This window comes from Macrotis lagotis, chromosome 1 (assembly GCF_037893015.1).
Source record: "Macrotis lagotis isolate mMagLag1 chromosome 1, bilby.v1.9.chrom.fasta, whole genome shotgun sequence".
Taxonomy (NCBI): Eukaryota; Metazoa; Chordata; class Mammalia; order Peramelemorphia; family Peramelidae; genus Macrotis; species Macrotis lagotis.
In genome coordinates this window covers 121,185,575-121,197,381 of record NC_133658.1, presented here as the reverse complement: position 1 = coordinate 121,197,381, position 11,807 = coordinate 121,185,575, and the positions used below count along the sequence as shown (strand labels likewise).

General features: G+C 36.8%; 1 protein-coding gene across 1 annotated transcript in view; it reads left to right on the top strand.

Moving 5' to 3' along the window:
- Positions 1-264: 264 nt before the first annotated feature.
- Positions 265-11,807, top strand: part of VPS54 (VPS54 subunit of GARP complex) — an 86,188-nt gene continuing 74,645 nt past the window's right edge. The window contains exon 1 of the mRNA XM_074207169.1: positions 265-359. The gene's annotated coding sequence lies outside the window, so the exon portion shown is untranslated. The remainder of the gene's footprint in view (positions 360-11,807) is intronic.

Sequence of the window (11,807 nt, the reverse complement as noted above, 5' to 3'; positions counted from 1 at the left end):
CAGGAGCGGCGCCGGGCCCAGGAGCGGCGCCGGCCCGGGAGCACCGCCGGGCCCGGGAGCACCGCCGGGCCGGGAGCAGCGCCGGGCCGGGAACACCGCCGGGCCCGGGAGCGGCGCCGGCCCGGGAGCATCGCCGGGCCCAGGAGCAGCGCCGACCCGGGAGCGGCGCCGGGCCCGGGAGCACGGCCGGCCTGCGCCTCCGCGTGCGGCCCGGGCCGAGGCCCGAGGCCGGCTCCCGGGGGCCCAGAGCGCCGGCGGCGGCGGCAGCGGCAGCGGCGGCGGCAGCGGCGACGGGGGAGTCCGGAGGCGCCCGGCCATGCGCTAGGCCTCGCCCAGGGGCGGCTGCCCGGGACCCGCAGGTACGCTACGGGGCCGCCTGGCGCCCCCCGCCCCCGGCGGATCTCCCCGCCCGGAGACCCCGGGCTCTCGCCTCCCGGCCCCGGGGCAGCCCCCCGCCGCAGCCCCCGGGCCCGCCGCCCCCCCGCCCTTCCCTGCCGCCGCCGCCCGCGGGCAGAGTTCGCAGCGTGCGGCTTCCCGTCGCCCCCTCCCCCCCGGCCCCGAGCTCAGCCTGGGAGCGCCCCCGCCTGAGCTCTGGGGTCCCCAGCTTGCTTGGGGGCCTCCCCTCCCTGCCACCCGGGCCGCGGCTGACCCTCCTCGGGCTCTGCGGAGCAGACAGGGGAGCCCCTCTTATTGTTCCTCCCCGGCGCCGGCCTCAGTGAGCACTTTCTAGTGGATCCACCGTGCCGAAAGGAAGTGATACTGTAATCTGCAAAACCCCCAAATTTAGTTGTCTTTTAAAAATTTCATCATTAAAATAATACTTAAATATTTGTTCTTTTTCCAAATTGGTTACCAGATCCACGATTTGTAAAACTCCAAGAACTTTAATGAGACATATGCTTACTAAGCTAATCGATTTGAAAAATAAAAAAAGTGCTTTCATTCCCTTCTCCCCTCCCCCCCAATAATAGATCATGAGCACTGTGCCTCCTATGATCGATTAATTTGTGCTACGGGTTATGATGGGTCGGGAGTAAGTTTCTGTCTTAGCGTACCCAGTTGCAGAACACCTTGTTTTTGGATTCATAATGTTTACTGATTTTTGGATTCAAAATGTTTCCTGAGCTGGTACAAAGGGACCAAGGGAAAGAAAGGAGTTTGTTTGGAAAGTCTCTGTTCAATAGTCAGAGGCTCGGGAAACCTCGGGAGTGTGTCTTTCAGATACAACTTGTGTTAGGTGCTGGTGAAATTATTCATTTTGTGTGTGGTGTGCGCGTATAGATGTGTCTGTACATATGTAGTATGTGTATATATTTGTATATAATGTATATGTGTATATATGTGTGTTAGTTGCTGGTGAAATTATTTATTTTGTGTGTGTATATATATATGTGTGTACATGTTTGTGGTATATATGTGTGTACATATGTATGTGTGTATAGATGTGTGTTAGTTGCTGGTGAAATTATTCATTTTGTGTGTGCGTATGTGTGTATATAGTATGTGTGCACATATATTTGAGTATATATGTGTGCTATATGCATGTGTATATCTATATATACATATATGTATGTGTTAGTTGCTGGTGAAATTCATTTTGTGTATGCATGTGTGTGCACACATGCATGTGTGCACGTGTATATGCATGTGTGTCTGTATATGTGTTAATTGCTGGCGAAATTAGTCATTTTGTCTGTACATATATATGTATATATGCATGTGTATATGTATATATGTGTATATATGCATGTATATATATGTATGTGTTAATTGCTGGTGAAATTATTCATTTTGTACGTGTAGCTATATGTATCTGTATATATACACACATGTACATATGCATTTGTGTGTGTGTGTGTGTGTGTGTGTGTGTGTGTGTGATTAGTAATTGTGGCTTTTAGAAATTTGTTTAGTTTTGCCATATGGACTATATTGGATCCATGCTATAGTGGTGTGTGTGTGTGTGTGTACTATTTTTTTTTGTAAACCTATTAGATCTTTGAAAATTCTGGTTATAGGTTTCTTTCATAAAAAGAAGAGGGAATTATTTTAACGATTCCCTTTTTAAAACAAGGAAATTCTGGTTTTCCTGTTACTGCAAAAATTTAGTTTGTTATACTATATGTATATATATGAAGGTTGTGAACAAGGAGAAATTTTTCTTTCTGAAGGTGTTTTTCACTGGTGACAAAATAATGGGTAGAAAGAAATTTTAAATAGACAAAGGTTACACATGTTTTTTGAGTTTTCTTTGGAGATGTTAAAATAGATTTGAATAAGAAATTAATGCCATCTTAGAAATCAAAATATAAAATTTGTGATTTATAGTGTTATGACATTAAGAAACTTAGAAATCTTGCTTGTGAAACTAATTTTTAATTTTTAATTTAATCTCTTTTTATTAATGCCAGAATTGGATAGATTTATATTTTAATGGATAAAGTTGGACTTGGAGTCTGGAAGAAGACTTGGTTTGTGTCCTGCTTCTGACATTTTTGTTGGTTGTGCCCTTGGGCAAATCATTTTAACCTCTTAGTCTCAGGTTGGCCATTCTGATGCTTAGCTGAAATAATGCATATAAAATACTCTGCAAACTTTAAGAAACTAGATCGAAATCAGTTATTGATTTTGTCATTAATTTTATAAATATGAACAAAGAAATTTTTGAAAGTTTTGATCCCTGAAGATCACTAACTTAAATACTGTTAACTAGCTTCTGTTTTATTTAGGAATAAGCAGCAATTAAAAAAAATTAGTATTATTTAAAAAACATGTGAGAGCAAATTAATGAAGTTAGTACTTCTCAACACATTCTCATCATAAACGTGATGTTTGAAGGACTGGAAAAATTAGAAATGGCTTCAAGACTGATTTAGTGATTGGTATTAATTTATTAAGTACCTTCTTAAACACCGTAAGTGCTTCCTTGAACAAGACCTTCCTTCTCCCAACTCAAGGACCCTTTACTGGATGGAGGTCCAGACCTGGAAGGCTCCACCTACCACCCCTACCCCCCATTTCCTCTCCTCTTCCTCAGCTTCCCTCCAGGCCCAGCTAAACTCCCTTCTTTATAGGAAGCCTTTCCCCAGTCCCTCAATCTCCTCCTGTTGATTATTTCCAGTCTATCTTGTCTGTACCTGGTTTGTCCTTAGTTATTTGTGTGTTGTCGCCTCCCTTAGTGCTGAGAGCAGGGCTGGTTTTTTTGCTCTTCTTTGTATAACAGTTGCTTAAGGTCTGGCACACACAGTAAGACTCTACTGGCTTAAAGGCTCACATCTTCAGAGGATTGAAGAGCATTTTTGGAAAAGAAACTTGTCATGAAATCCTCTTCTGTTCTTTCCACAGATAATATGACAAGACCAAGGATAGTGTGATTTAGGGAATAATAATAGGTAGCATTTCTACAATGCCTAGTATGTGCCAGGTATCTTACAAATATTCTCTTAATTCTATCATAACAACTCTGGGAGGTGCTATTATTATCATTTCCATTATACAGCAGAAGAAACTTGAGGTTAAGTGACTGCCCTAAAGTCATAAATAGAAAAAATGAGTTTCTGGGGTAGGATTTGAATTCGTCTTACTGACTTTAGAACTAACCTCTATCCACTGAGCCATCAACTGCTTACTAATTGAGAGTTAGATACTTTGATTATGTGGTTTAAGAACATTTAAATTAGAGATGAAATGTAAAAACACCCAAATTAAAATGGAATTGCAGCAGCTAGGTGTTGTAGTGGATAAAGCACCAGCCTTGGAGTCAGGAGTACCTGGGTTTCAAATCCGCTCTCAGATACTTAATTACCTAGCTGTGTGGCCTTGGGCAAACCACTTAACCCCATTGCCTTGCAAAAACCTAAAAAAAAAAATGGAATTGGGAAATGTAGAAAATAAAAAAAAAATACATTTGTTCAATCATTTCAGTCCTGTCTGACTTTTTGTGCCCCCATTCTTCTTGACAAAAGATTTTGGAGTAGTTAGTTATTTCCTTCTCCATCTCATTTTACAAATGAGACTAAGATAAACAGGGTTAATTGCCTTAGCCCAGGGTCACAGTAAGTGTCTGAGGCCAGATTTGAACTCAGGAAAATGAGTCTTCCTAACTTTAGGCCCCATCCACTTTGGTGCTCTATCAATAGGACATAAGTAATATTAATTTGTGGTTTTCTAAGCCAATTTTCTGCCTACAGGGTTCTGTTTCTACTTGAAGTTGATAGCAGTTATTTAAAGCATGGTAGAGAAGTGAAAATTTGAGACTTAAAAGTTCACTTTGGCTTTGCTTTTAATTTGCCTTTACCTTCATTATAAACATATACTTGACAATTCTGCTAATACATTATTAAATGAAGAACCCTTTTGGTTTTGGTTTGAACATTTCCAGAAATTAAAAAAATTAAGTTGTTTGGTTGACTTCTACTCCCTCAGAAAATAAGTGGAACACTTATTTCTGGTGAAATTCATAAATCTTAAAGATAGCTTACTAATTACTCTTATGGGACAACTCTCCAATAGAAAAATAGATAAGGATCAGAAACTCCTTTTTGTCTTTCCTACACCATCTGAATATCCTTTTAAAGTGAGGGGGAAAAAACAGGAAGAGAAGATTGGCAGAATCTCAAATAGTGACTGGTAAAAATTTCATCTGAAGCTTGACTTCTTTGGAAAGGAATTTCTGAAGGCTACTAAAATACAGAAAGCCTGAAGCATCATCAACCAATACTGCCTCAGGTTAGCCTCAAGGAGGTTAACCTACAAGGCTGGTTCATAGTAAACATATCATGTTTCTGCTCATAGATACCTCAGAATGCTTTCTTGGGACAAGTGGTAGCAGAGAACAAAGTGATAAATGTGGAATTTCACAAATAACCCATGGATTTGAAGAAATAGATGTTTAGCTAGGGGTGATGGCACACATGCCTGTAATCTCAGCTGTTGCAAAGGTTTAGACTAGTAGATTGTTTGATCCATCAGTACTTGAACCCCTCCACTCCCACCCCCAGGAGTAGAGGGTCACCAAGTGGGGCAGACAGACCCAGGTCATTGCTTCTTTGTCAATCAGTAGTGAAATCTTTGCCAATCAGTAGTGGGATCTGATCTTGAGAGAAGCTGCTGAGCTTTTAAAAAAAGCCTGAAGCATATGGGGAGACCTAGTTAAAAAAAAAGAAAATGGCAGCTGTAACTTATATAAATATGAAATATTATTACTAGAGTTTCAGAATCTTTATTACAGTACTGTTTAAACTTTTGAAATTGGTAATGATCTTGAGAAATTTTAGAAGTTTACAAAGTCCAGTCTCCTGTAACAAGTGAGATACAAAGTTCAGAGACTCCGCTAAAGCTTCATAGCAGGTGATGAGTATGGCCAAGATGGGGGTCTCTCACTACTCAGTACTCTTTCTTTTTCATTGCAGTACCTTCTAGAATTTAGAATAACTCATTTTCGAGAGATTATCTGTTACCACAACTATCCCAGGGCACAATCAAGAACCAGGAAATAAGCAAACCATCAGAGTTGTATGAATTAAAGCCCATGCAATTAGGTCCTCATTTTTGAATTTTATCAGACATAAACAACCATATTTATCTGGTGTCCTAATCCTAAACAGATTAGGGTTCAATTCAATTAGTAAATGTCTACTAACTACCTATGGTGTCCTAGAAGTGCAAAGATGAGGACAGTCCCTCCTTCCAATACCTTACAATATATGGGGAGAATACAATTCTTGGATAAGTGTGACAGCTACCAGTGCATTAGAGACAAAGATGGTCAGGGACAGTATGAGGAGGGAGAGAATCCTTTAAGCTGAGGGGAATCAAGGAGTCTTTCTGGAAGAAAGCAGAGTTGAGGAGGTTGTGCAAATCATACATGACATGGCCTGAAGATTACAGGAGAAGTGAATAGCATTGACAGCATGAGAGAGTTGGAAGCCTCTTATTAAGTACCTTGTCAAGGGACAGGAATCAAATTAAAAAGTAGAAATAGGGGTGGCTAGGTGGTGCAGTGGATAAAGCACCGGCCCTGGAGTCAGGAAGGAGCACCTGGGTTCAAATCCGGTCTCAGACACTTAATGATTACCTAGCTGTGTGGCCTTGGGCAAGCCGCTTAACCCCGTTTGCCTTACAAAAAAAATAACCTAAAGAACAAAATGTAAGAAACAGAAATGGCCAAAAACAATGTGTCGTAGTGGATAACCAGCCTTGGAGTCAGGAGTACCTGGGTTCAAATCCAGTCTCAGACACTTAATTACCTAGCTGTGTGGCCTTGGGCAAGCCACTTAACCCCATCTGCCTTGCAAAAACCTAAAAAAAATAACAACAGGAAAAAAAAAAACAATGGGGGAGGTGGGGAGATTTTTGATACTGAGGCAAACAACTCCTGATACCTTAATAGCTCCAGCAACATTGTGTTGCCATGTAGTAAAATACTGTTCATGACAATAACCATAAGTCAACAGTTCTTTAAGGATATTAGATCTTGTCAATGCAGGTAGGTACTCCCTTTGGTAATAGCAGTTTAAAAGCTATCTTACAGATGAGATGTTTTGGTCAACAAATTTGTGCCCCTTTGGCTAAGGAGGTGATTGATGACCTTGAGTTAACTCGGTTCTTTAATCATAAACTTAAAATCTGATCGAACTTGTCCTCAAAATTCTTTCAACTGGTTGTAAGGCCTATCAGAAATTGCAAGATGGCTCTCCAGTCTGAGGACCTCAGTTCAGATCCTGCCCTTGATTTTACTTGCATAACTTGGATAAATTACTTAACCCCCCCCCCCCCCCCCCAGATTTCAGTTGCCTTATCTGTTAAATGAGGATGTTGGACTTGATGGTTAGTTCAGCCAGTTGAACTTTGTATATAATGGAAAAAGACTTTTTATTTGATTTAGCAAACAATTATCAGGCACTTAATATATGTGCCAGTTATGTCCTTGTACTTGTGATACAAAACAAATAGTTCCAGTTCTCCAGTTATCTTAGAGATTTCTCTTAAAATTTTTCATTCTTACAACACTTCTTTTTTTTGAAGATTATGCAGAAAATGACATTGATTTGTGTCTATTTGGCAAACTAAATATCTGAATAATTTACCTTTAGATGGAACCTTTTAGATGGATCAGTAATTATTGAGTATATGAAAGAGACTGAATATGGTCTTGAATCATTTTACTACAAAGAGACTCTCTTCTCTCTCCCTGAGAGAATAAATGAAATGATTTGTTTGATAGTTCTAGGCACTGGGAGTTAGGAAGATCTGAATTTAAATTCTAATTAACTTAGTCTTGTGACCCTGGTTAAGTTAACCTCTCAGCCTCAATTTCTTCATCTATAAAATGGGTATTCTAATAGTACATACCTTAAAGACTTGTTGAGACATTCAAATGAGAACATGTATCTTAACTATTTTACAAACCTTAAGTACTATATAAATACTGGCTATCAATTGAGATATTAAGGAATCTTAATTATTAATTTTGTATGTTTTATAGGAGGAAAAAGGAAGAATTTGGTCAAAATAATGTGTCAAAATAAACAGTAAATTTCCTGAGAGAAAGATGTAGTTGTATTAAGTTGAATTAAGATATTGAAATAGTTCTATCAGCACCTAAGATAAAAATGATTAATACTTAAACAGACCAATTTTCTCATTGATGAGTCCCTTATCTTGTATCAATAATAATTTCTCTATGCCTTTTCTTTCTGGGAGATCTGTTATCTAGACTTTCTAAATAAATCTTTAAACTTTCACTTGTAAAATTAGCTTATCAATTTATGTACTGGTTAAAGTGCAATAATTCTAGGCAATAAATAATCAAAACATATAGTAATGTATGATATAACTTTTCCCATTGAATATTTATATTCCTATTTTTGTTTAACTCAGACTATTGAAATTTCTTTAAAATATACGTTAGTCAAGTGTGAATTTGTTGTGGTAGCAGCAACTCAGTGTTTTGCTAGGAGGGAGTGAAATGGGGTGTTACTGACCTTGAACACTGAAGAGGAGCCATAAAGAGAATAATTTTTAAGTGGATAATTGATAATTTAACTTGTAGTGTCCATATTGACTACTGTGCCATTTATTTATTCTAATGTATTTCTGAATACAGTGATAACTGATAAATCTTTTGGGAAACAACTGTCTCTGGAAACCAACTGACTGACTTTAACAAGATCAATATGAACAGAATGAAGTTGAGGGAATAGTAGTAGTAGTAGTAGTAGTAGTAGTAGTAGTAGTAGTAGTAGTAATGATAGCTTTGCATATATTATTTGATTTGAATATTACAGTTAACTCATTGAAGTTAGTACTATTGTTATCTTCCTTGAGGAAACTGAGATTCTTATGTGTCTTATAACTTTTGACAGTTTAGTTTAGCACTTTTAAACTACACCATGGGGAACTCCACAGTATTCTCTTTGCTGGATTGGTGTTGGGGACTTTTTTAGATGCTTAAGTCAATAGCAGGTGGGTCAGGGTCTGTACAGGCTTTGCAGATTACTAAAATTAAGTGTCTTCTTTGTAATCCAAAGACATGCAACACCTTCTGAGCAGAAGAGGATCTTAGAATAGTCCAAATAGAGCCTAAAAGGGCTTGAGGGTCAGAACCTACCTCATGTGGTGGTGAAGGAGCAATTTCAGAGTTGGGAGGGATCTCAGTGGCTATCATGTCTAATGCATACCTGCACAAGAATTTTTTACAACATAGCCATTAAGTGTTCATCCACTCTTTACTTGGATATAACCTCCAGCATGAGGAATCACTGTTTACCAAAGTGGCCCACTATACTTTTCTAGTAAAATCTTTTTGGCAATAGAACTTTACTGTTGAAATTCATTCTTTTAATTCATTAGAGAAGGTATCATTACATTATACTTAGATATTTTATTTTCCTCATCCATGATTTGATATGTTTCTGTATTTGGGAATATATCAGATATATTTACATTCTTATAAAATTAGCAGTTTTAATAACTGGTTTTATCCATGATGATTGATATTAATTAATGACTATTGCAAAAAAATGGAATTTAGATTTTAACCTCAGAAATTGGTCAGTTAGCATAAGTATTCTAGAACCTAGTTTTCTTTTTCAATCATTTTTATTGCATAGGCCAGTGATTGTTAAACTTCACAGTCCTAAGTCCCAGTCACACTCTTAAAAATTATTTAGGATGACCCAAAAAGCTTTTGTTTGTGTGGATTCTGTATATTGATATTTATTGTATTATAAGTTATATTGTGTTGAATATTGTATTATATATTATATTGAATTATATTGTATTATAAATTATAATTACATAATTTATACAATCATAACTTAATATTTTATATTTATATAATTTATTGTATAAATTTATATAATTTATTGTATAAATTCATATAATTTTATATAAAATATAAAATATATCATATTATAAATTATTGTTATGAAAATAATTTTGATCCTGAAGACCCTCTGAATGGGCTTCAGTGGTCCCTGAACCTCACTTTGAGACTTGTTCAAGTAGTAGGATGCACAAGGATAAATTTGAAATCTTTGAAGAATAGCTAATGCCTACCTTCAGACTGTAGGAGTGTGAGACCTTTTATATATATTTTTTTACTTTCCTAATTGTGTAATACTGTCTCCAGTTGAACTAGTGCTGTTTGTTGTGATTAAACTTTGGGGACCCCCCCCCCAGAGACTTCATAACATTTGAATAGATTTGTTTCTTTATTCAACTTTGAAACATTTAAAGGATGGTTGATATATTTGTATAATACTTTAATATCTTTGGCTGAATGAGTGCTGTTTGCTGCCACTATTTTGTGATGGAAAAAATTTGGTCTCTTTTTTTAATAGAAATATTTTAAAATGATATCAGTTTTCTTTTAGGTCAAGTTAAAACATTTCTCTTCCACTCCTTTCATTCCATTTTGCCTTTGAAAAGGACTTGACAGTTTTTGTTTTTTGAGGGGTCTTCTTAACTAATTCATTAAGGGTGGTACAGATAATGGGATGGTGAATTAGGGATATTTAACAGCATTCTGGAAGAAGTTGAATTATCTTAGATCTGTCAGTCAGCTTGGATATTACTATATATGCCTCCTGACTTTAGTGGGATGAATCTCTAATACATATGTGTGTGTGTATCTTTTTTCTTTTGATTTGTTTAATACTTTTTGAAATATGATTTTTCTAAGCCATCTTCAATAATATTTATTGATTGCTAATTGAAAGAACTGGGGGATATTTAACTTGAAGAGAAGACTTACTGGGTCATGATAGTTTCAAATATTTGAAAGTCTCAAATATGAGTTTAGGCTTATGTTGTTTGACTCTGGATGGAAGAGATGTATTTTTAACTTGCTGTATGAAAATTTTTTAAGAAATTTTGCTATAAGAAAATTGCTTTAAGATAGAGTTCTTTAATAGTTTGAATTGTCTACCTTGGAGAGGAGATAACTCTCACTGGAGGTCTTCAGTTGATGGCCATTGGATGGCTATTTAATGTTTCTTTTAAAAGGGATTCATCCTATTCAGTTTTGAGCTGAATTAGCCAGCTTTTAAGGTCCTTTCTGACTCTGAAGTAACATGATTTAGAATTATTTGAAGGCTCTGTCCTTCCAGGATATAAAATTGAGACTGATGATATTTAAAAAACAAACCATATGGTTAGTCTAGATAATTCCTTCTAAAAAAAATCTAAAGTAGTAATACAAAATGTTTGCTCTAAGATCTGTTTGTCTTTGGTATGCCCCACTGCACAATTTTCTTCTTGCTATTTTGAGTTAAAATGAGGTGCTTGACTTTTTGGTTTTGAATTTGTGACATAGAGACCACACATAGACCTCTTTTTCTTTGCTTTGGGTTATATTAAAATTAGCTGTCTTGGCTAATTGGTTTTGAATTTGTAACATTACACACACACACACACACACACACACACACACACACACACACCCTTCCTTTTTCTTTAGGAAGTTCTTAATTTGGTCTCTTCATTGAGTGTTTTAAAATACTTAACTGAGTATTTATAGTTTGGGTTAAAAGCATATGTGTTAGCTTGGTAAAAGAAACTTAGGAGTACTTTGATATATCTGAGAACAGTGAGATAGGTTTCTAGTCATAGCTCTAATAACTCTGAATAAATTGTCTGATTTGTTTTCTAGTACTGGATAGGCAAGTGGAAAAGACAAAAACATACATATAATCTCATGAATTCCATAATCAAATATACTGCAGAAATTTTCCTGATATTCCTGACATTACGTATGAGTATCAGTGATAGAAAAAAGTAAAACAAATACCATTGCTCTTTTTTTTTTTTTTTTTAAGTTTTTGCAAGGTAATGGGGTTAAGTGATTTGCCCAAGATCACATAGCTAGGTAATTATTAAGTGTCTGAGCTTAGATTTGAACTCAGGTCTTCCTGACTCCAGGGCCGGTGCTCCCACCCAGCTGTCCCCAATGCTCTATTCTATTAGAAGTAAAATTCTTGCTTTATTAAAGACTAATTTTTACTCAAGTCCACTTTATTATTGAGTACCATACTTTCAGTATCAAAAGGCTCACTTTCATATAATCACATATTTTGTAAGAATAAGAAAAAAGTGATAAAGAGGAAAAGTGATGCTAAAATGAGAAAAATCTTTATCTTAATGTAAATAAATTTTAAAAGTGTTTCACTGTTTTATATATATAATCTATAATATATATTTCACTATATCCTTGTATACTTTTTCCTTTCAAAAACATCTCAATTTAAAATTATAAACATATTTGGACTAATATAAGATTTTTTTATCTACAGTATTATATGTTT